We start from the raw sequence: 26380 nt of genomic DNA on the forward strand, positions 1-26380 counted from the left end.
AATTTGTTTGAATTTTTCTATTGTTATTCAACTAATGATAAATTATTTTATTGTTCAGTACAACTGTGATTCTATTTATTTTGGCTAATATGAGATGCCATGTCTTATTTAATAGGCAACAGCCATTTTTAAGTCTCAAAGGTCTGGAAAGCAAGTTCAGAGAATGAAAAATAGCCTCATCTGCTACAGATAGTCCTTGACTTACCACCTCAACTTGAGCCCAAAATTTCTGTTGCTAAACAAGACAGTTGTTAAATGAATTTTGCCCCATTTTATGTCCTTTCTTCTCATGTGTGTTCAGTGAATCACTGCAGTTGTTAAATTAAATAACATAGTTGTTAAGTGAATCTGGCTTCCCCATTGCCTTTGCCTGTCAGAGAGTCACAAAAAGGGGATCACCTAACCCCAAGATATTGCAATCATCATAAATATGAGTCAATTGCCAAACATCTGACCTTAGAACAGGGGTGTCAAACTCAAATTCATTGAGGGCCACATCAGCATTGCGACTGCCCTCGGGGGGCCGGGTGGGTGCGGCCTACTGGGTGGGTGTGGATGGAGTGGGTGTGGCCTACTGGGTGGGCATGGCCAGCTCTACATTGTTCACGTCAAGGATGCCTGTGGGGGCCTGGGCAAGAGTGGGACAGATATGAGGGTTTCTGGCAGAAGGGGGTGGGACCAGGGCAATAGGTAAGTGCAGCTGTGGTCCACTGAAGGAGCCTCACTGTTCCTCTCAGGCCATGTGGGGGGCCTGGATGGTGGCACAGGCTGGCCGGAGCCCTGGGCAGCAGAGGTCAAACACCCAGCCTGGCCCTTGAGCACCTGCGGCACCAAGCCCAGCCCCATTTCCCCAAGGGGGGCGCACAGCTGCACTTACCTCCTCCTCAAGGCTGCTGTTGCTGTTCTTGCTCTCCTTAGTCAGGTTTGTCATGATGGGTACGAGGGCAAAGTCAGAGGGAGGTCCATTCCCTCTCCATGGAGGAGGAGGAGGAGACCCGGCTTTGTATCCAAAGCTTCCTTACAATAGGACGGGAGACCCAGGATAGGCCAGGAGGGCAAGGGGATGATGAAAGGGCACCAGGTGAGGGCCATTTGCTGGCCACTTCCAAGTGATGGTACATTTCTTCATTCCTCACAAAGGGTGACACCTCCCCAGCATGCTCCCATGGGGTGGGGCCGATGCGGCAGGGGCTGGTTCCTTGCTGTTTCCAAATAGGCTTGTGGAGCTAAGACTGAATACGTTTCAGCATAGATGGTCACCACAAAATTATACATTGGCTCCCGGCTGGTCTGGGCCAGGGCCAAGGCAGCAGGGGCCGTTCCCTCACTGTTTCCAGGATGACTTCACAGGCCACATGAAACCACTTCGCGGGACGCATCTGGCCCCCAGGCCTTGTGTTTGACATTTCTGCTTTAGAACATGTGATCATGGAGATGCTGCAATGGTCATGTGTGAAAAATGGTCATAAGTCACTTTTTTCAGTTCCTTTGTAACTTTGAACAGTCACTAAATGAACTGTGATAAGTTGAGGACTACTATATTACTAAGCACAGCAACAAATTGGCCATAATAGAAAATGTATATATTTGTCAGACTCCTATTAGAAAATGCAAAAAAGAAGCACAATAGAGACTGAATTCAGGATACTAAGAGTTAGATCACCAAGTAGCTAGATCATGATCACGTGACCAGAGGACTGCTCATAAGTGCCCCACATTCAGCCCTATCATAACTTTGAACAGTCATTGAACAAGGTCGTAACCCAAAAGTTTTTGTATCTGAGAGATTGGTTAAGGTTGCTTAAGGCTCTTTCTCTAAAATAAATGAAGACATAGTAGGTTATGCCAAGTAGGTTTCTGCACCCATAGCAATTTCTGGTACTTGAGATTCATCTGCCCCTCACATTGACAGGGTTTAAAAGAATACTGAAAGCTTAGTTCTTCCCCAAAATTTTTTGTTAGTATTACATATTGTGTATTTTATTCTTCTGAATGGTTTCCCCCCCCACACACATATTTGGAGTTTCTCATATGTGTTATTTCTATATCTTATAACTGTTTTACTTACATCATCCAGAGTAACTTTGGAATTCATATATAATAGAATCATATATAGCAGGCTGCAGTCACTGCCCCAGCCTCTTTTTGCAGGATTAAGAGTTTCTCAACATATGCAACAACTTTTTGGCAGCTTTAAAACAACAACAAAATGAGTTTTAAAAAATGACAGTGTTTCTGTCATTAATTCCCCTCTACTTATGTATTTACTTGAGGTACTATATCGTTTAATCATTGTACGATTCAAGATTGCATATCTTCTTCTTCTTGTGCCATATCTGTTATCAGACGCTGGCGATCATGTTGGCGATCCTGTTTTTATCAGCAGCCACACGAAAAAGTGCTGCTGAGTTTTGCCAAACCAGTCCCTTAGATTTTGAAGCTATGATGTTCTTCTTCTGCCTGGACCTCATTTTCCTTCAATCTTTTCCTGAAGGATTAAATGGAGTATGCCGTATTTTTCTGGGTGTCGCATCACATGTCCGAAATATTCTATTTTTTGTTTTTTAATTGTTTTGATGATTTCCCTTGGCTTTCCCTGGGGGCTTATCATCTCCTCATTTCTGATCTTGTCAACCCAGCTTATACATAACAGCCGCCTGTAAATCCACATTTCAAATGCTTCTAGTCTCTTCAGGTGGCCTTCTGTCAGAGACCAACTCTCTACTCCATAGAGCAGGATAGAAAAAAATATAGCATCTGACAAGCCTGATTTTCAGCCTTAGCATATAAATCTTGCATATAAGAAAACTTAAAACCCAAATATAACAATAAAGGAAAAACAGATTACAAAGTGTCCAAGGAATACAAAAATTAAATCTCTAGTGAATGTGAGTTTTCTGAGTGTTAGTGGATTCACAAAATCCAATCACGCAACACCTGCTAGAAGATCAGGTCTTTATGACCTTCCTAAAGGATAGCAGGGTTGAGGTCATTCAGGCCTCAGAAGGAGTGATATTCCAGAGAGCAGGAAGTGCCAGAGAAGGCATGGTTATAATACCGCATTAAATGAGGGGTCATTTCACCAAAACAGCTTTCCATGTGGAAAGAAACAAAGGGTTTGACTATTTTGGGTACGAATGATTGGGAGGTTGATAGAAAAAAAAATGCATATGTGTGTAGAAAAACTTTTTTCTATTGAACCATTATTTCTTTCTCATATCAAAGGAGGGAATAATGTGATGCAACTGTAATGAAAAGTAATCACTGAGAAAGTCTAATTCCAACCTCTTAATTAAAATAGGTGATCTGTACATCATAATTTAAAGATCTTGGCAAAGACAATGTCCATTAGAGAAATTGTCAACAGGGCAAAGAAAGAATTTCAAGAAACGTCCCATTATTTTCTCTCCACTTTTTTAAAATCATCATAAGTAGTTGACAATCAGTTGGACTGGACTGTGAAAACTTACTTAATTGGTATGTTACCGTTCAGTACCATAATTGCTCTTCTCTTTAGGCAGTTGATTACACCTTACTGCATTCATACTGTATTCACACATTTTCTGTACAGTATTAAGTAGACATGTAGAAAAAAAGACCACCCTGACAATATGTAATGAGAGAAACATTCTTCTCAATGGCCCATCTCTTTATAAACAGTACTGATTAAAATGGACAATTAATTAAAATGGACAATTAAGGTCATCCTTATAACTGGCAGAATGAGGCAGATGCTTTGGGGGGGGGGGAAACAACATGAAATATTGTAAGATAGGAATTTCTATGTCTTGAAGCCTGCTTTATGTTCCAAAAGTAAAGGGCATATTCCATCACCAATGTTGAAAATAATAATAATAATAATAATAATAATAATAGTCCCCCAGTGAGGCACTACCTTGACGTGGTTGTGGGGCTTGTGTACTCTGAGGAAGATGAGAGCTATGCCAGAGGTTCAACCATACTGGACAGGTCTCATCAGAGGAGTCAGACAAAGAGTGTCTCTCCCATAAAAATATGGTGAGACGTAAATTACAGAATGCCATACCAGCTCGGATGTCGCCTGGGTTAACAAGGTCCATGCTAGATATTGGAGTTCCTGGATATCTGGTAAAAAAATAGGTTACAGGACTCAGGACTGTTGGCTGAGCAACCAGGGCCAGCAGTTGCAGAACTACTGGAAGAAAAGGTGTTTACCCGTCGCAGATACACAGTAATTGAAAACAAAGATATAATGATCTGTTACTATAGATCAAGTCCAACAAGAACAGGATATCTAAAACGAATGTACCAGTTCTGGAAAGAACAACATCCAGAATCAGAAATAACAGAACAGAGACTAGCAGATCAACACCGATTTATAATACAAAATAAAGTATTCACAAAAACAGAATTGGACGAACTGCAAAGGTTTACCCAGCGCAAAGAAATCAAAACCTTACCAGAAGTAATTCAGAATGTAGAGGCAAACCAGGGGGAGTTGGCAGTGAAGGAATCCAGCAGAGATATACAACTGTTTTCATTTGGAAACCAGGCACCTCTTCCTCAGGAAGAACAAAACCCTCTAACTAAAGAAATAAAAGAATTGAAACAAAGAATAACTGAGCATCTAGAACAGCACAAAAACAACAGAATAAGGCTATCTGCATTGAAGCTTGTTCCAAAGAAACAGCTAGCACAAGCATTAAAAGATGCAAATATTGCAATATCAAGTATAAGCACCAATTCACTGCAAGAAACAAACCAACTAATGTACAGTACAGCTGCAGTTATAACTGAATATCTGGGATGCAAAATCAACAAAGAAGAAAAACAAACAAACAGTGCACCACAAAAATGGAAGGTTAGACTAGAAAATAAGATCAGCAAGTTAAGATCACATGCAAGCAAGCTAGAACAGATGAAAGAAAAGAAGCTGAAGAACAAGAAGACCAAAGAATACCTAATCAAGAAATACCACTTAGAAACAAGGAAGATCAAGGAAGCACTGGAAATAATAAAGCAACAAATAACAGCTATAGCCAGGAAAATCAGTAGATATGAAGCTCGAATTGCAAACTATAGGCAGAACCTCCAATTTCAATCCAATCAGAAACGTTTCTACCAATCCATCAATGGAGAAACTGCAATGAATCAGTCAGTACCTGACAAGGAAGAAAAGTGCAGTTCTGGAAGCAGATATGGGATAACCCAAAGAAATACAACAAGGATGCGGCTTGGTTAAAAGAGGTGGATGCAAATAAAACAGAAGTTGAAATGGAAGAACTAGTAATAACAACAAAAATGGTAGAAAAAAGAGCAAGGAAAATCAAAAATTGGTCAGCACCAGGTGAAGATGAACTGCATGGGTTTTGGTTGAAACATCTAACTAGTAATAGTAGTAAAGTTGGAAGGGACCTTGGAGGTCATCTAGTCCAACCCCCTGCTCGGGCAGGAAACCCTACACCATTTCGGACAAATGGCTGTCCAGTCTCTTCTTAAAAACTTCCAGTGTTGGAGCATTTACTGCTTCTGGAGGCAAGCTGTTCCACTGATTAATTGTTCTCACTGTCAGGAAGTTTCTCCTTAGTTCTAGGTTGCTTCTCTCCTTGATTAGTTTCCACCCGTTGCTTCTTGTCCTGCCTTCAGGTGCTTTGGAAAATAGCTTAATTCCCTCTTCTTTATGGCAGCCCCTGAGATATTGGAATACTGCTATCATGTCCCCCCTTGTCCTTCTCTTCGTTAAACTAGACATACCCAATTCTAGCAACCGTTCCTTATATGTTTTAGCCTCCAGTCCCCTAATCATCTTTGTTGCTCTTCTCTGTACTCTTTCTAGAGTCTCAACATCTTTTTTACATCGTGGTGACCAAAACTGGATGCAGTATTCCAAGTGTGGCCTTACCAAGGCATTGAAGAGTGGTATTAATACTTCACGTGATCTTGATTCTATCCCTCTGTTAATGCAGCCTAGCACTGTGTTGGCCTTTTTGGCAGCTGCAGCACACTGCTGGCTCATATTTAAGTGATTGTCTACTAGGACTCCGAGGTCCCTCTCACAGTTACTACTATTGAGCATGGTGCCACCTATGCTGTACTTGTGCATTTGGTTTTTCTTGCCTAAATGTAGAACCTTGCTTTTTTCACCATTGAATTTCATTTTGTTAGTTAGTGCCCAGTGTTCAAGTCTGTCCAGATCCTTCTGTATCTGAAGCCTGTCTTCTGGAGTGTTGGCTATTCCTGCCAGCTTGGTGTCGTCTGCAAATTTGATGAGTTCCCCATCTATCCCTTCATCCAAATCGTTGATGAAGATGTTGAAGAGTACTGGGCCCAGAACAGAGCCCTGGGGCACCCCACTACACACTTCCCTCCATATAGATGCAGTTCCATTGAGGACCACTCGCTGAGTACGGCCGGTCAGCCAGCTACGGATCCATCTGGTGGTGGTTCTGTCTACCCCACATTTTTCTATCTTGTCAAGTAGTAGGTTGTGATCTACTTTATCAAATGCCTTACTGAAGTCCAAGTAAATTATGTCCACAGCATTCCTCTGATCCACTAATTTTGTCACTTGGTCAAAGAATGCAATAAGATTTGTCTGGCATGATCTATTTTTGACAAACCCATGTTGGCTTTTAGTAATGACTTTGTTTGCCTCTAGGTGTTCGTTGATTCGTTGTTTGATTATCTTTTCCAGGATCTTCCCAGGTATTGAGGTCAGGCTGATAGGTCTGTAATTTCCTGGATCCATTTTTTTTCCTTTTTTGAGGATAACTGTTATACACCCACTCATTGCCAAGCAGTTCAACAATATACTACAAGGAGGAGAAATTGAAAAGTGGCTAACAACTGGGAAAACCTACCTAATAATGAAAAATCCAGCAAAAGGGGCAATACCAGGCAACTATAAGAGCCGAGGTGGCGCAGCAGTTAGAGTGCAGTACTGCAGGCCACTTTAGCTGACTGTGTTCAGCAGGTCAGCGGTTCAAATCTCACCGGCTCAAGGTTGACTCAGCCTTCCATCCTTCCGGGGTAGGTAAAATGAGGACCCAGATTGTTGGGGGCAATGTAAATATATATATACATTGCTTACTGGTGTACACCGCTTAGAGAGTGCTTGCACTTAAAGCGGTATATAAGTCTCATAAATAAATAAATAATAAACTACAGGCCAATTACCTGCTTACCAACAACTTTCAAATTACTAACTGGTGTGGTAGCTGATGCAGTACAACAGCATCTAGTTGAAAACAATCTCTTTCCACCTGAGCAGAAAGGAAACCACCCCAATAGCAGAGGAACAAAAGATCAACTCCTAATAGACAAAATGATCTTGGAAAACTGCAAGAGAAGGAAGACCAACCTGAATGTGGCATGGATTGACTACAAAAAGGCATTTGACTCTCTGCCACATGACTGGATAATCAAGTGCCTAGAAATAACAGGAGTCAGTAAAAACATCAGAAAATTTGTGCAAAGATCAACGGCACAATGGAAGATACAGTTGCAAATCAATGGTGAGAGACTGGGAGAGGTTAATATCAAGAGAGGAATATTTCAAGGAGATTCATTATCACCATTACTATTTGTTATTGCACTGTTTCCTCTGTTGACAATACTGAATAACTCAGGACATGGCTATCAAACATCAAAAACATCTGCCAGACTATCCCATCTCCTTTACATGGATGATCTGAAGCTATATGGAAAAACATCATCTGAAATAGAATCGCTGCTCAACACTGTCCATATATATAGCCAAGATATTGTTATGGAGTTTGGCTTGGACAAATGTGCCACACTTACTATCAAACAAGGAAAAATAGTGAAAACTGAAGGAATCAAGATGCCCCACGAAAATAACATTAAGAGTCTGGATGAGGAAGATTACTACAAATACTTGGGTATCCTTCAAGCTGACAACATCAAGCACACTGAAGTCAAGAAAAAGATTAGAAGTGAATACATAAAGAGAATGAAGAAGATCTTAAAGTCCAAACTGAATGGAGGAAATACCATAAAGGCAATCAACACCTGGGCAATTCCAGTCATTAGGTACACAGCTGAAATAGTGGACTGGACTCAAGCAGAACTAAAAGCAATGGATAGGAAGACCAGAAAAATAATGACAATGAATCATGCCCTTCATCCACGCAGTGACATTGACAGACTTTATCTACCAAGGCAAATAGGTGGGCGTGGAATGCTACAAGTACATCAGATGGTTGAAGAAGAAAAAATGGCTTTGGAAGAATATCTGAAGAACAATGATGAAGATGCACTGAAATTAGTATATCAGGAAGGCTTACTGACTACTGGAGAGACTAAACTGGCCTACAAGAAAGACCAAATGAAGAACAGAATAGAGGCATGGGAAGACAAAGCACTACATGGCCAATATATTAAAAAAATAGCTGGGAAAGCAGATAATAACAAGACCTGGCAATGGCTAAGAGCAGGAAAATTGAAGAAAGAGACCGAGGGATTAATTCTGGCTGCACAAGCCCAAGCCTTAAGGACAAATGCATATAAAATCAAAATTGAGAAGACAGCAACAGACAGTAAGTGCCGCCTATGCAAAGAAGCTGAAGAAACAGTGGACCACTTGGTAAGCTATTGCAAGAAGATTGCACAGACTGACTACAAGCAGCGGCATGACAAAGTAGCAACAATGGTGCATTGGAAGATCTGCAAAAAATATCATTTGCCTGTAAGCAAAAACTGGTGGGATCATAAAATAGAGAAAGTCATAGAAAATGATAAAATTAAACTGCTCTGGGACTTCAGAATTCAAACAGACAAGCACCTGCAACATAACACCCCAGACTTAACAATTGTCGATAAGAAAGACAAAAAAGTCTGGATAGTGGACGTGGCAGTGCCTGGAGACAGCAGAATAGAAGAGAAAGAACTGGAGAAGATAACAAAATACAAAGACCTACAAATAGAAATAGAAAGACTGTGGCAAAAGCAAGCAAGGGTAGTACCAATAGTAATAGGCTCCTTGGGTGCAATCCCAAAACAACTGGAGCACCACTTGAACACCATTGGCATTGACAAATTCGCTATTAGTCAATTGCAAAAGGCGGCCTTACTAGGAACTGCTTCCATCCTGCAACGATATCTGTAATACCATCAAACATCCACATCTGCCTATCCCAGGTCCTGGGTAAAGACTTGATAGGTAGAAAAAATGCCAAATCCATCTGAACATCTGGCTGACTGTGCGATGATCCATAATAATAATAATAAAGTTGGAAGAGATCTTGGAGGTCATCGAGTCCAACCCCCTGCTCAGGCAGGAAACCCTACACCATTTCGGACAAATGGCTGTCCAGTCTCTTCTTAAAAACTTCCAGTGTTGGAGCATTCACAGCTTTTGGAGGCAGGTTGTTCCATTGGTTAATTGTTCTAACTGTCAAGAAGTTTCTCCTTAGTTCTAGGTTGCTTCTCTCTTTGATTATTTTCCATTCGTTGCTTCTTGTCCTGCCTTCAGGTGCTTTAGAAAATAGCTTGACTCTCTCTTCTTTGTGGCAGCCCCTGAGATATTGGAACACTGCTATCATGTCCCCCCTCGTCCTTCTGTTCGTTAAACTAGACATACCCAATTCCAGCAACCATTCCTTCCAGTCCCCTAATCATCTTTGTTGCTCTTCTCTGTAGAAAAATAAATAAAAATCTGTAAATCCAATTCCAGTGTTCTTCTAATGGAATGACAGAGAGTATTTTGTCCAGACAGCAATTTTTTTAAAAACTGATACCTGTGGTATCAAGTATGAAACTAATAAAAGATTTTCACTATGTGTAAGTGCAGGAGAAAAATGAAAATAATTTCACATTAAAGTAACACTCTTATACCATGGCAATAATTCAGATAAGAATATTATGTGCATATACAGGTGATCTTTAAATACTTGTTCAACAGTCATTCAAAGTTACAGTGGCGCAAAAAGAGCAGTATTTACAACTGGCCCTTGAAGTTTGGCTGGGAGCAATTCCACAGTCATTTTATTGTGGTTCAGGTGTTTGATAACTCGATTGCACTTATGATAGTTGCAACATCCCATGGTCACAATTGCCATTTGTGACTTTTCCTGCTGAGTTCTCAGAAAGTCAATAAAAAAGTGAATAGGGAAGGTTACAAGTGTCTCCCATCATTTTTTCTCTGCTGAGAAGCCCCATACAGAGTACAGAACCTTAGAGATCCCAGAGATTGGGCATAGGCTGCATGAGAATCGAGGGAGGCTGCAGAGGCCTGCTGTAGATCACATGTGAGTTGGGGGAGGCTGGAAGGGCCAGTGGAGGTTGCACAGATGCTGTAGGCAAGAGTGACTTACCATAGCAACTTGCGACCTTTCCCTGCAAAGCTTCCCCAATGACTTTGTTAGTTAGAAGCTAGCAAGAAAGGTTGTAAATGGCACTCATGTGACCATGGCTCCCTGAGACATCGTGAACCAAGCACAGGGGAACCTGGATCACATCACATGACCGGGGGTGATGGTGCTGCAATGGCCAGAATCTTAGCTTTTAACATCTCCCTGTGAGCAAGTTTAATACACAGTTCAATGCTCAACACATTTCAAAGCAAGCCCTTTCTTATGTACAGCTTGAAGAAAAATAAATCACTTTCTTTCTGGATTGAAGACAAATTGATTCAATGGGCTAGGCTAGGCATCATAACAATAACAACAATAACAATAATAATAGTTGGAAAGAACTTTGGAGGTCTTCGAGTCCAAGCCCCTGTTCAGGCAGGAAACCCTATACCATTTCAGACAAATGGTTATCCAGTCTTTTTTAAAAAACGTTCAGTGTTGGAGCATTCACCGCTTCTGGAGGCAGGTTGTTCCACTGATAAATTGTTCTAACTGTCAGGAAATTTCTCCTTAGTTCTAGGTTGCTTTTCTCTTTGGTTAGTTTCCATCCATTGCTTCTTGTCCTGCCTTCATGTGCTTTGGAGAATAGCTTGACTCCCTCTTCTTTGTGGCAACTCATGAAATATTGGAACACTGCTATCATGTCACCTCGTCCTTCTCTTTATTAAATTATACATACCCAATTCCAGCAACTGTACCTTATACATTTTAGCCTCCAGTTCCCAAATCATCTTTGTTGCTCTTCTCTGCACTCTTTCTAGAGTCTCAACATCTTTTTTACCAAAACTGGATGCAGTATTCCAAGTATGGCCTTACCAAGCTATTGTAAAGTGGTATTAACACTTCACATGATCTTGATTCTATCCCTCTGTTAATGCAGCCTAGCACTGTGTTGGCTTTTTTGGCAGCTGCAGCACACTGTTGGCTCATATTTAAGTGATTGTCCATTAGGACTCTGAAATCCCTCTCACAGTTACTACTATTGAGCAAGGTATCACCTATACTGTACCTCCCTCTGGTGCTTCACCTGCTGCTTTGGTGGTTCTGTAGGCAGAGCTGCGAAGTTCTCTTCTCTGTCAGAGAACTTCGCAGCTCTGCCTGCAGAGCCACCGAAGATGTAGCTGAATTGGGCAGGTGAGGGGGGGAACCCGACCCACTTGTTTCATGGCTACTTTCGGTCGAGCCACATTGCAGCAGCATTGGGCGCAATACACAAGGCAGCAAACAGCTGCATCATGCCAAAACCGGCCATTTGCCACATCCTGCCCAATGCCGCTGCCATGAGGCCATGGAACAAGCTGGGGGGAGGTAAGGAACCAGTATATCAGATCCCCCCTCCCCTACTCAGCCTGCTGCTGGAGGGCTGGCCCAGTATTTGTAGGAGGCTATGGAGCTCCAGTGTGCCAGTTGAGGGGTCAGCAGGCTCCCAGTTGGCTCCCATGCATTCGCTGTATGGAGTGGCTGATGGTGTCAGACAGCAGCCACCCCAGCATTGCCTTGCCTTGCCCTGTGGCAATGGCATCCCTACTCTACCTTGCCTCACTCTGCAGAACGAGTGTCCTGCCCACCCTCCCACCCACCCACCAGAGACCTCCTGGATCTCCCCCAACCCACAGGTGTCCCTCCCCACGAGCAACATGCCCACCCCAGCCACGGCCACCCAATCTGCCATGACCACTGTGGCCACGCCCACCCAGTGGGCCATGCCCCGGCACCTGACGATAAATAAGTAGGGGCTGGGTTTCAATTTGGGCACTTGGTCTCTAAAAGGTTCACCATCACTGCTGGACCATTAATTCCCTTTGAAGGAAAAATGATTGCTTTTCAATTTTAGTTGGTGGCTGCAGACCTTCCAAAACACACATTATTTCCATTCTCCTCCCATGTATTGCAGCCTTATTAGCAACTCTGTTATGTTACCCTGGGAAGAAGCCGTGGTGGTGCAGTGGTTAGAATGCATACTGTATTGCAGGTTGATTCTGCCCACTGCTAGGAATTCTATCCTAACGGGCTCAAGATTGACTCAACCTTCCATCCTTCTGAGGTCAGTAAAATGAGGACCCAGATCATTGGAGGCAATATGCTGATTCTAAAAAAAACACATAGAGAGTGCTGTAAAGCACTGTGAAACGGTATATAAGTCTAAGTGCTATTGCTAAAAAGGCTCAGATAGAAGAGAAAGAAAGCAAGACAGGTGCTGGCAATCTTGCTAGACAGCCTGCTCTTCTACACTTGACCCGCACTAAGTCAGATCAACCTTGTCTATAGCTGCCTCAGGTTTTGGGAATACACTGCTTGCTAACTGAATTATCTAAGTCCTTTGTGGGCCTTCAAAAAAGCACCTTGTTAAAGGCTGATGGATTTTTTGCCGCAGATCACTGTGAAAATTCAATAGATGGTGGTATAAATTATATAAAAATTATTGATGCAGTATGCTAATAAACATAAGCAACAATATTAAAATTTATCACACCATATCCATCTACCACCCATCATCCTCAAGAGTGGTTTTGGCCCTAGTAGGATCTGTTGTTTTTTGATATCCAAACTAAATCTAGGAAGCCACTGTGACTTGGAAATATATTATTTTAGAACATTGTAGAAAAATTAAAATTACCTTTACATTCACTCTTGTTTATAATAAAGTGAATTCACTTATATCATTTGTATAAACTCCATCACACAGAGATTACTGTGGAGTGGAGCTCCTGTCTAACAACAAATACTAAGAGCTATGAAAAAGAAATAAAAAAAGCCATATCATACCAGATATTTCCAGAAATGATTAGGTTCGCTGGTCACTGCATTATTCTTGAGTTAACAACTGTCACTTATGTGCTTCCTATTCAGAGGCATAGAGTGCAAAGCACTTATTTCTTTCTTTGGCACAGCTGTGCAAGCAGAGAATGACTAAATTCCAGAACCATAAATTTGCAAGGAAATTCAAAAATAATTTGAATCCCTGACAATTGCTTCGCTGAGACAACCAGAAAAAATGGCAACAAAAACTCACAAGAGACGCTTTGCTTCATTTGGGTTTACAACTATTCATTCAGAATCCTCCACAGCTGAACTGCAATATTGGAGCATATATTAATTTACTAATTTACTACAATTCTGATATGCGATGAAAATATTAGAGTAATGCATATCCAAAGGGAATTCCCACTAAATACTGTTTCACAGGAATCCATAGAAACCAGATTATGGCTGCTGTGATTCCTTAGCAACAGAGCTAGTTTTTTATAGAAAGCTCAGCTGCAATTCAAGACATAGGGTGCACTTCAGAAATGAATGAGGCTAATAATTTTGGATAACCAATCATAACAAGGATAAATATAAAATTATTAGCTGCATCCTAACTTCCTTTCCCTTTTTATGGAATTGTTGAAAAGTTAAAATAGAAATTACAGCAACACCTGTAACAACAACTTTATTTTACAACTTTCTGTTGGAAAGATGGTAAAAAAATGCAGAATAAATTGTAATTTTTAGATAATGGAGTGTGAAAATGGAGAACGGAATCCAGTTTCCTAGAGAAGACGAAAACAACAACTCACTACCCTTTGTGGACATCCTGATCAGCAGAGACCATGATGGTAAACTAGAAATACATGTGTACAAAAAAAAAAAAAAGCCACTAGAATATAAATTGAGAACAAACCCCACTCCTTATTAGCACTGATGATGTTACCTAGTTTGGGTAATTAAACGATGCAAAGAAATCAGCAAGGTCAGAGAGCATGAAGGACCCGTCCTTTCAATCCTAAATTACAAATATTCTCCTTTATTGGTATTATATTACCCCTATACTAACAGACAAAAATTCACCAAAGCTAATATAATAAGAATAAAATAATTGTCCTGCTGATTTTCTGTTGACTACAGGTAATCCTTGACTTACAACAGTTCATTTAGTGACCATTCGAAGTTACAAGGGCACTGAAAAAAATGACTTCTGACCTTTTTTCACTGTTGCAGCATCCCCATGGTCATGTGATTTACATTCAGATACTTGACAACTAACTCGCATTTATAACAGTTGCAATGTCCCGGAGTCATGTGATCCCTTTTTGCAATGTTCTGACAAGTAAAGTGAATGCAAAAACCAAATTTCCTTAATAACCATGTTACTAATTTAAGAATTTCAATGATTCACTTAACAAATGTGACAAGAAAAGAATAAAATGGGATAAAATTTCACTTAACACATTTCTCACTTAGCAACCTAAATTTTTGGGCTCAATTGTGGTTGTAAGTTGAGGGCTACATTGTAATTTCCTGCTGTTTGCTTATTTATCATGTTTGAGACACAGTGAGTTGCAGCAGCTAATGTGCTTGTGGCAACTCGGTGGCAGTGCTAGCATGAGTTCCGCCCCGGTGGCCAGCAGGCCATAGCCCCATAATGGGCTACAGCCCACAGGTTGGGAACCCCTGCTTTAAGCAATTTACAAAGTCAGCATATTGCCCCAACAATCTGGGTCTTCATTTTATGGATGTTGGAAGGATGGAAGACTAGGTCAATCTTCAGCCAGTGAGATTCAAACTGCCAAACTGCTGGTAGTCGCCAATCAGCATTCTAAAATTTTAACATATTGCATTCTAACCACTGCACCGCCAAGGCTCTCCATAAGTAGATGCATGCATAAGCAGACATACATAAAACACTTACTAAGCTCAAAGAAATAGCTTTAAATTATATGTGATGAAACGGACTGTTTTTATTTAAAAAAACACTGAAATAAATTCATGTTAATTTATGGCTTACTAAGACTCTTCTTTAAAATGCCAAAGCTTACCTTAATGTAGAGGTAAGCAACTGATTTGGTTCTACGGAATCAATTGGAATTTTAACAGCATATTGTAAGTACCCTTAAGAAGGGGGGGCAAGGGGCCTGGTAGGTTCCCTTAGGGCACTGATACCTGGGATTCTATTTTGTCAATAATTGACTAACTGAAAATAAGAAATGAAAAACTGCAGTTCATCTCCCCTCTCCTGAGCCTACACTTCTAATCATTAAGCATTATTTCTTTGGCAAGTGATACCACCATCGTTCAGGGCATCATAATAAAGCAGTCTGCTATTAATTCAGTCAGTACAGCAACAGTAGAAATTCTAGGAGCAAGCAAAAAAAGCCAATCGATAGCCATAAAATTAGCTTTCTCTGATTTGTCAGGGAAAAAAAACAGAGAGCTATCAGTAAGTGTTCATGCAAGAATGCAAGATATTGCTTATTACTAGATTGAACAGTTTAGCAGATGAAGAATTCAAACATAAGCCTTGATCTATTTGTACTGGTGTTTACTATAAATTGCGGCATCTTATTTTATATTCCTAAATGGAATTAATTGTGGCCAGACAGCCTTTTGTTTTCTGCAAAATGCATTAACAACCAAAAATTATCTCTGGCAACTGAATATTTGAATAAATTAAAAATGCTACAAGTGAAAACACTTTCTGGTCTGTAAAACCAAGACTGAAAGTCAGTGGGTCAATGGTGAGAGAAACTCAGTGTTCTGGTTTTTAGCCTGATGCCATAACAGCTATCTTTTTCAAAACCTTTTCAGGCAAAGCACAGATACTCCACCCCACGATTTGCATTAAACTGGTAAGAGAAAGGATAGTGTAACTGCATGCAGCAAGAATGCAGTACTATAAAACAAATACTGCATCTTCCAAACTTGGCGCAGACCCAGATTTTTATTTCCAAAAGCTCTAAGATTTATTAATGGTAATTCCAGTATGTTATGTCTATTCAAAACATACTGGAACTCTCATTAACAAATCTTCTATTATTTAAAAGTGAAACATCACAATACAGTACTCAAATGAATAATAATTTGAGTACAAATATCTATCAATGATTAAACAACTTTTTAAAAACAAACATATACAATTTATCATTTGTTACCACTGCTAAAAAAATTTTTTTGAGATTAGTGGTACCCTCTCTGTCAGAGAGAAAAAATACGGTATTCTTTGCTAAAAGAATAAATATTTTTTTACAAAATACTGCTTTGAAAACATTTTACGCCACGATTTTATTTTTTATCTTCTATACATTTTAGCATCAAGATAAAAAATAGGGGTTCATGTCTATATGTGAAGATCCTTCAGGTTCATCTTGATTCATGAGGGTGACATAGACACATTCATATTGTTTTCTGTGAGCCAGGACTCTACAAAGAGGAAACACTTCACCTATACCCAGGGCTTTTTTTTGTCATAGAACGCCCAGAACAGAGTTCCAGCACCTTTTTGGGATGGAACCTTGTAGGGTACGCAAGGTGGATTGTATGACATGTGTGAATTCTGGCACCTTTTGTTTTTACAAAAAAAGTACTGCCTATACCACATCTTCTAACCAAAAACATCTCAAATAAATTTAAAGAATCAGTAGTCAAAGGGAAGGGGGAGGGGAAACAGGAATAATCTAAAACATGATGGCATTTTACACTGGAGGTGGCTACTGGACTAAGACAGAAGATCCCATCATCTTACCACTCATATATTGGTTGCTAGTTTTATCTGATTTCTGTTCATTTTAATGTTTTTAATGTTTTATATTTCTCCTTTTATTTTATTGTAAGATGCCAAGAGTTGCATTGGATAATGAAATGGGTAACATACAAATTTAATAAATACACAAATAAATAATCATAGTTTGTCAAGGCTGCAAAAGTTACTATGTAGAAGAGACAGGCAGAAATTGGCAACACATTTATGAGCTTCAACTGAGGGTCAGAGGACATGGTGAAAAGGGGCGTTGTCTTACCTGAACGCCTTTTCTCAGCATGAGGAATGTAGACTCCACGCATGGGTTGATTTAGTCTTCTAGCCCAATCAGACCAAACAATCAAAGTTGCCACGCCTCTGCAGGGTCTGACCATGCCCCAGTTTTCGAAAGGGCGAAGCGAATGATTGTGTGACGAGATGGCTCCGAACTGCTGCACTAACCTAGCTGCTAGTAATAATGAGGGAGGGGTGGAGTCTACATTCCTCATGCTGAGAAAACGCATTCAGGTAAGACAACGCCCCTTCTCCAGCATGTAGAGGAATGTAGACTCCACGCATGGGACATACCAAAGCCCCTATGATCCCACGGGTGGGAAGCAGGTTGGTTAAGTGTCGGTGCTGAAATGGACCACTTGTTGTAAAACCCGACGGCCAAACGCAGCCTCCGCAGAAGCAAACTTGTCGAGTTTGTAGTGGTGAATGAATGGTGAAGGGGACGACCACGTAGCCGCCTTACAGATCTCCTCTATGGACGCCTGAGTCTGCCACGCCGCCGATGTGGAAGCGCTACGAGTAGAGTGCGCTGTCAGGAGGCTTGGGACAGGTAAAGAGGAAGCCTGGTAAGATTGAGCGATACAGGCCTCGATCCACCTGGCTATAGTAGAGGAGGAAATCTTCTGTCCCTTGGAAGTTGAGTGGAAAGAGACAAACAATGCCTCCGATTTGCGAAAGGAAGCTGTCCTCTTAATATAATGACGTAATGCCCTACGTACATCTAGGTAATGCCACTGCTTTTCTAGTGTGTGAGAAGGATTGGGATAAAAGTTTGGTAGTACAATGTCCTGAGCCCGATGAAACAGGGTATTCACCTTGGGAATGAATGAGGGATCTAACCTCAGCACCACTCTGTCCTGATAGAAGGTACACAGGTCTTCCCTAACTGAAAGAGCAGCCAGCTCTGACACGCGTCTCGCCGACGTGATGGCTACTAGGAAAGCCACCTTGTGGGACAAAATGTGAAGAGGACAAGACCTTATAGGTTCAAAGGGAGACCTAGTGAGTGCCTGCAGAACACGAGGTAGCTCCCAAGATGGATACCTGTGTACTACCGGAGGTCTGGTGTTGGAGACTCCTTTCATAAAGGATCGGACCCTGGGATGATGGGACAATGGAGTGGTGTTGGCACAGGTGAACAACGTGGAAAGAGCGGCCACCTGTCTACGCAAGGTGTTGGGCACTAAGCCTTTATCCACTCCATCCATGAGGTATTCAAGAATCACTGGAATAGTGACAGAAGAGATAGACCAACTCTTACAGGTACACCAGTCACAGAAGTTCTTCCAAGTGGCATCATAGATTCGGTTCGTCGCCGGCCGTCTGGAAGCTTGGATCATAGCTATCACCCTTGAAGAGTAAGATCCGCACATCAGGAACTGGCGCTCAGATGCCAGACGGCTAGTTGTAGCCACTGTGGGTTCGGATGGCATATGGCCCCCTGTGTTAGAATTATCCTCTCTGGAGGGATTTGCCAAGGGGGGGGCTACGGCGAGGTTCACGAGATCTGCGAACCATGGACGCCTCGGCCAATACGGGGCCACAAGGATTAGCTCCGCCTGTTCCTGTAACAGCTTCCTGATGACAGCCGGGATCAAAGGAAGGGGTGGAAATGCATATAGAAGGCCCGCCGGCCAAGGGCTGCGGAGGGCATCTGCTCCTTCCGAACCCTGGGATGGGTACCGAGATAGAAACCGGGGAAGCTGGGTGTTCTTCGGGGATGCAAACAGGTCGACTTTGGGCCGACCGAAACGGTGAGTTATCTCCCGAAAGAGATGGGGATGTAGACGCCACTCTGAATGATCTATCGTAGATCGACTCAGAAAATCTGCCCGGTCGTTTTCCACCCCTGAAATGTGTTCTGCCTTTAGGGACAACAGATTCTGTTCCGCCCATGACCCCAGACACTGGGCCTCGGACATTAGAATCCGTGATCGAGTGCCGCCCTGCCTATTGACATGGGCCTTTGCCGCCACGTTGTCTGTCAGAACCAGCACATGGCGGCCCGCCAACTTCTTGTGGAAATGGCGAAGTGCTAGGTGTATGGCTCTGAGCTCTAACCAATTGATATTTTTCTTGAGATCCCGTTGAGACCACCGTCCCTGAGCGAATTGAGATTGCAGATGTGCCCCCCCATCCAAACAGACTGGCGTCTGTGGTCAAGGTTACCCGAGTCAGTTTTCTGAACAGGGATCCTTTGGACAGTGCTGGGGACAACCACCAGATGAGGGACGTGAGTATCTGTGGTGGGACTCGCACCCTCTGTGGAAAACATGCTACACCCCGTTTCTGGTAAGGGAGTAGAAACCACTGTAGTTGTCTCGTATGAAGCCTGGCCCAAGGCACTATGGCAATACATGAGATCAGTTTCCCTAACAGCTGTGACAGCAGGAGCAGGGTTACACGTTTCTCCTTGCGCACCCTGGTGACCATCGTACGTATGCTGAGCTGACGCTCCTGAGACAGGAAAACTCGGCACTGGCTGGTGTCTATTATTGCGCCTAGGTGGAGCAAACGGTTTGTTGGGATCAGATGGCTCTTTGGGAAGTTGATCATAAATCCATGATCCTGGAGTGTCTTGATCGTCAGTGCCACGTCTGAACGGGCGTTCAGTGCCGAGGACGACTGGATTAGGATATCGTCCAAGTAGCACTGAACGCGGACTGGTACCAACCTGAGCTGTGCGGCGAGAACCGCCAGGATTTTGGTGAAAACCCTTGGAGCTGATGATAGGCCGAATGGCAGGGCCCTGTACTGATAGTGATGGTTGGAATACCTGAATCTGAGGAAACGCCTGTGATTTGGATGTATGGGAACGTGCAGGTAAGCTTCTGTCAGATCTATGGATGTAAGAAAATCCCGCGGCCGAATACTGCCCAGAATAGAATGAAGAGTTTGCATCTTGAATTTTTGGTAAATTAGCTACCGATTTAGAGCCTTGAGGTCTAGGATCGCCCTCCATCCTCCTGAGGGTTTTGGTACCATGAACAGGATGGAGTAGAAACCTAGTCCCCAATGATCTGGGGGTACCCGCTCTATTGCCTCTAAGCTTAACAGATGACAAATGGCCTCCTCCATGAGACCTTGTTTCACGGGATTTATGGATAGGGGGCAGGAGATGAAGCGCCGAGGTGGGAGTGTGAGGAACTCCAGCGACAGTCCGTCTCTGATAGTGGTTAGAACCCAATTGTCCGTGGTGGTACTTTCCCATTTGTGGAAATATAATGCCAGTCTTCCGCCAATGGGAGGAATCCGCCTCAAGTCACTTTGACTTTCGGAAAGGACGAGCTCCTCTGCCGCGAAGGGGCCTCTTAGCCTGGAATTGTGGCTTTGGCTTGTCTCTGTAGCCGGACCGGTCCGATGAGCGGTCCGGCCCTGCTTGAAAGGGCCGATACCCGCTCCATGTAGTTCGGTCTGAGCCAGACTTGAACGACGGACGCCGGTTGTATGGAGAAAAACGTCTGCCCGTTTTTTTGACAACATGAGCTAGTACTTTCAACTTTTCTTTGTTTTCAGTCAGGTAAGGAGTGAGAGCCTCTCCAAAAAGGTGACCCTTATGATATGGTGCTGCAGCTACTCTCCATTTGTGCCTGGTATCGGCCTTCCAATTTTTTAGCCAGAATAACCGGCGTGCGGCCACGTTGGAAGCTATGGCCCGAGCCGAATATTTGGCCGACTGCAGAGACACATCCGCCATGTATTCCAGTGCGGCCCTTAGTTTAGTGACATCCTGGTGAACCCTTACCTCGTCTGGGGATAATCTGGCCTGTAATTCCCTGAGCCAGATTAATGCAATTCTAGCGAAAAAGAGTTAGATGTTGAGGCTCTTATAGCCCAAGCCGATGCCTGATGGGTCCTTTTGAGGGAAATCTCAGACTTCTTGTCCTCAGCCTTAAGGGCCTCCGACATATCTCCTGGGATTTTGGTGTCTGACAGTATGGGGGCGAGAGCCTCGTCTACACTCGGAACTTCGAGGACATCGTTGAGGGAAGGGACCGTATCTAAGAGCTTACGATCTAATCCCCCAAGAGCAGAGAAACTTCCAGGAGATCCCCACTGATCCTGAATGGATTTGAGAAACATAGGGGGGCAAGGTATCTGTAGGTTCTTCTTGACCGGTTCCAGAAACAGTGGGTCAGAACTCTGTCCAGAGTCCTGATCGGTCGTCTGTGGTTTCACGGGTTCAATTTTTCCGGTGACATAGGCCTTTTGTAAAAGAGGATAGAAGGAATTTGGATTAAACACCCCTACCATAGGAGTGGCCTCCGCCTGAATGTCTTCCCCGTCTGACCACATGCCTTCTTCCGGAATCTGAGCAGAAAAATCTGATATCTCGCTCCCTTCAGATTGAGGTGGAGAACCGTGATCTGAAATCACATACTCCCTGGGATGCCTAGTTTCCGTGGGCGTAGGGGGGGTTGACAGTCCTTGGACCAGAATGGCCCTCCCTGAAGCCGCCATTAACTGAACCACTGCCTGTGAGATCATGGCTTGGAGCTGGACAGTAAATGAAGGATGTTCGGGGCCCCGAAGACCCGCCGCCATCGGCGTGAAAGATGCTGATGGGATTTGGGGAGGGACGACTGTAGTAACCTCCCCCTGAGACCCACAAGACACTGAGGAAGGTCCTGGCTCAGCAGCTGGAATTGAATCTTGGACCTGTAATCTCAATTCTCGGTCAAAGAGGGACAGATGGTCCCGTTCATATCCCAGCAAGGGACCCTGGTCCAGGGTCTGCTCGGGAGACCAAGCCTGTGTAAGAGGGGAAGGTCGATGCTCCCCTGATGTGGATGCAAGAGGAGGTGAGGGGATAAGTTGCGTCTCTCCTGTCTGCCGCTGGGCTTTGGAGAATTGTCGCTCCAGCACCCCATGTCTGCTATCTGCTTGCTTGTCATCGGCCTTAGAGGTCCGTTTGACCTTGGCCTTGGCTTTTGCAGGTGTATCCAAACTGGATGGCTTGCGTTTTATATTTCCACTGGAGGTGGAAGCCTGTGAAACGGTATTATCCGCCATATTGAAATAAACAATAGGAAATAAACAACAGGTGTTCACCAGGAGATCCCTGGATCTGGCCTGTACTGCAGTAGAAGAAAAGACAGGTTGTCACCAGGAGATCCCTGGATCAGTCCTGTTCTGCAGGAGAAGAAAGAGCAGGTTTTCACCAGGAGATCCCTGGATCGGCTCTTGGTCTGCAGGAGAAAGGAAGGCCACGGCCCATCTGGGTGGTACAGGCCTGCACGAGGGTCTGTGAGGTCTGGCCCACCGTTAAGCACAGAATCACTATGCGATATAAGCCGCGCTACGCTCAGGGGCTGTCCTCCCCATTCAATTTTTCAGGCCCACTGTAATAGAGACAATTTGGCCGAAAAGGTATCAAATTAAAGATAAGTCTATATATGAATATAGTATATATCTTGTTTAATTTAATTCTGTTTTATTTTAATTGATTTTTTTTACCCTCGTGTCTCACTTAGTGATGGACAGTAAGTGCCGACCACTATTCAGACAGCGGAAAACAGGCAAGGCAAGCAGCCATCCAATCTGTTGGCACTGGATATTTAAAAGGTACTGGTAAATCACAGTCTGGAATATTACCAGATAAAATGGAGTGAGAGACTCAAGGTATTTTCCCTATGTCCACTAGGCAACCTGAGATGGTGCCTATTAAGCAGCTGAATGAAGATCTAAAGGAATGTAATTAGAACTCCTATTCCCCCCCCCCACTTAGGGAGAATCACCAAATAAGTAAGTTACTTCGTGACTGAAAAGGCTGTAATTAGGACAAAGCAGTCAATTTAATGTGTGTGATCGGGCGGAGCCCAAAATGGCGACCGGGACAATCTGATGAGAGATGAAACAAGCTGAGAGAAAAAATCCTCTCCTGCAAGTAATCTGGTAATCAGCTCTTTTAGTCAAACAGTTCACCTGCTGTTTTTTTTTGGGGGGGGGGGGGTAATTTACAGCTGACAATCAACAGTAACAAGGAAGTACTTGAGTAGTGTGAGGATCCAGCCTTCTAGAGGCTCAAAATGGCGCCCGCAGGTTGTTTGAATTGGTAAATAACCTAAGAAGATGATTTCAGTTTTCAGCTGAAAATTAATAGTTTAGCTTCGCATTCACAGCGAAGATCTTGGGAGGGGGTGGGGGAGGTGGATTGTAAAGAGGAGGCTGCAATCTACGATCAGCTGTCTGCCTCTGAAAACTCACGGAGAAGGGATTGATTAAGAGAGAAGAAATGGTGCAGCACTGAGCTCAGAGCTGAACCAATCCCCCCCCCCCAAGAAGGAAAAAAAAGGATAGAGAAACCACGAATGGCAATAACTACCTTTCTGAATCTAAATTAGGAGCCAAATTCTCATGTGTCTTCAGGGCTGAGACCAAACGAAAACTGGGGCATGGTCAGACCCTGCAGAGGCGTGGCAACTTTGATTGTTTGGTCTGATTGGGCTAGAAGACTAAATCAACCCATGCGTGGAGTCTACGTTCCTCTACATGCTGGAGAATTCCTTAATCTCTTAAGATGTAGATAAATTTTACTCCAATTTCAAGTAACAAACTGTTAACATTCTAGACCCAGACAAATCCTCAAACCTAGGGAATCAGACAAACCAGCCATCATCAGACATATTAAATAAACCATCTCTATATCCCATTTAAAAGATACCACCAAGAAAGTCAAGAAGGGGGAAAAAATAGCCAAGAGCATATCCTTCCCAGCAGCCAATAACCAAATAATGTACCTAAGATACATCATAGGTCAGTGATGGCGAACCTTTGAGAGATTGAGTGCCCAAACTACAACCCAAAACCTGCTTATTTATTGCAAAGTGCCACGGCTGCATCAGCATTCTGGTGCCCTCGGGGGGGGCGTGGCCCACTGGGTGGGTGTGGCTGCAGTGGTCACGGCAGACTGGGTGAATGTGGCCGGGGCCAGTCCCTTGCCATCTCCGGGGCATCCCGGGGGGGGGGCAATGCCGCTTGCTTGCTCACTTTCTGCCCTGTCGCTTCTAAACACCACATGCTCACTACTCTGGTGAACTCTGCTGGGGCAACGGCGCACGTGTCCACAGAGAGGGCTCTGAGTACCACCTCTGGCAAGCGTGCCATAGGTTCGCCACCCTATCATAGGTAAAAGAATCAAGGCAGAAACATTAACCTAACTGAAGAACCATGAAAGAAAAAAAACATATTCCAACCAAAAGTAGCAGGGCAAAGTATTATATATAAATAACCAGCAAATTCCACTCTCCTATCATGTGATGATGTTGCCTCCTTTGGTAATGAAACTTCTGTTGGAAATCAACCATGCTCAGACAACACCAGGAACCTAGAATCTGAACTGCAGAGATTATAATATGATCTATTTTATGCAAATATGTGTTCCAGTGGATTAATAAATTAATAATTTCATTTTATAGTTTGTTAAATTTTCAAACTGACCTCTGTACTGTTCTTAGACTGATACATCCATGTCTTGATTCATATTTTTCATTATTGCTCCCCTGCCTCGCTTTGATGATTATTTGAAGCAATAACTCTTCTTCTTTACTTTTTATGTTTCCATCATCAACTGTCAGACTGAACAAAAAAAAGAAATTCATCTCAATTTGCAAAATATTAATGATAAATGCAAATAAGACATACTTTCTGCCATTTGCACTTAGAATAGACATATCAGAATATAAAAGTCATTTAAAAAGCCTTTATTAAAATTTATTAAAAAGAAAATATTCCAATAGCTCTTTCAAAAATAGTGATTGAAGGAACAAGAAATTGAAGGAAATGAATTCAGCTAAGCATTGAAGGATGGTTTGCCCTTTTGTGCGCGCTCTCTCTCTCTGTTGTTGTTGTTTTGGCAGGGGAAAGAACGGTATGTGTTCTCTAAGTAATTCTCCATTGGGGAAACCATCTCTTGGCAGCCAGGAAAAGATTTAACAGGAGTAAATTTATTTTAGGTTATACCAAGGACTTTTAGCTTTTTTCCTCATATCCTCGGTGTTTTCTGACTCCTTTTTATCCTCAGCATTCACCCTTTCTCTGCTTTCTTATCTGTATTTGGACAATCATGAGTTAGAGATCCCTACAACAAGTTGCCAAATGATCCAGCCCTAGAGCTTCACTGTAGAAGACAAGCTATTGCTTTAATTGGGAATTTAAGATCGTAACTGATTCCACCATGAAAGATATCCATGATGGTATGGGTATTAGAATAATTAGCAACTGAAAGACCAGGAAAAACTTAATACAAAATACAGATGGTCCTCACTTAATGACTGATCATTTTGAAGTTGAAGTTGAAGTTACAATGGCCACAAAACCAGTGCTTTATGGTCCATGATCATGTAACAGCATGTCAGGCAAATTGGCTTTATGACCCACTGTAGAGTTCTGCAGTTTCATATGATTTGCAATTATTTGTGCTGATTACAGCAAAAAACACCCATTCAAATGAATGGGTTCACTTAATGACCACTGTCTTCACGTAATGACTGCTATGAAAAAGGCTATAAAATTATTTATAACTATAATAATTTATGAATGAAATTTTGCACTCAATTACCAATTGTAAATTGAAGACTACCTGTATTTTATGACAGTCATAGTTCAAAAATGAAAGCAAAAAAAAAAAAAAGAGAGCAAATAAAAAACACAATAAAAGTCAATTATAAAGCGGTGTGGTCAGGATTTGACATATTTTACCAATAGTGAAAAAAAAAAAACAGCCACATTAAGAGAAATAAATTCGTGTTGATTGGATAATAACTATATATAAAATGCACCCAAGTGGCCTGAAAAACTGTTTAAATGTAGTAATCAGGCATTTTTTGTATAAAAGAATATGGGTTAGTATTTCAGGAATTCCTTCACTCATAGGGTCAAAATTTTTGTTCAAATGAAGTGTATCACAGTTTCCGCTTGAGAACAGCTGTTAGGAGGGCAAAAGGAAAGAAAATCCTGAAGAACAGAAAGGAACAGAGATTCATTTCTCTATACAAAGGCAAAATATCAATAAACAAAAAATATGTTCAATAAGTCTTATTGAATATGGCTTTTCATTTTTAATTGTGAAAAATGTTTTAGCATCTAAATGCACATTTAATGCACATTCAGTAATAATAGTTGTTACAATATCTTTGAGGATACAAGATACAGATTTTCTTTCTATCATCATTATGTACTTGTAACACAACAAGGGGAGCTCTCCCTATGATGCTTAATGGGTGACAGGAGACAAATT

General features: G+C 42.4%; 1 protein-coding gene across 4 annotated transcripts in view; it reads right to left on the reverse strand.

Moving 5' to 3' along the window:
* The window catches only part of TMEM108 (transmembrane protein 108), a 175798-nt gene that overhangs the window by 108075 nt on the left and 41343 nt on the right, over nucleotides 1-26380 (reverse strand). For all 4 annotated transcript variants that reach the window (XM_039336180.1, XM_039336179.1, XM_039336182.1 and 1 more), the window contains exon 2: nucleotides 24583-24720. The gene's annotated coding sequence lies outside the window, so the exon portion shown is untranslated. The remainder of the gene's footprint in view (nucleotides 1-24582; nucleotides 24721-26380) is intronic.

This window comes from Crotalus tigris, unplaced genomic scaffold, assembly GCF_016545835.1.
Source record: "Crotalus tigris isolate CLP2741 ecotype Arizona unplaced genomic scaffold, ASM1654583v1 scf7180000017666.27876245, whole genome shotgun sequence".
NCBI classification, from domain to species: domain Eukaryota; kingdom Metazoa; phylum Chordata; class Lepidosauria; order Squamata; family Viperidae; genus Crotalus; species Crotalus tigris.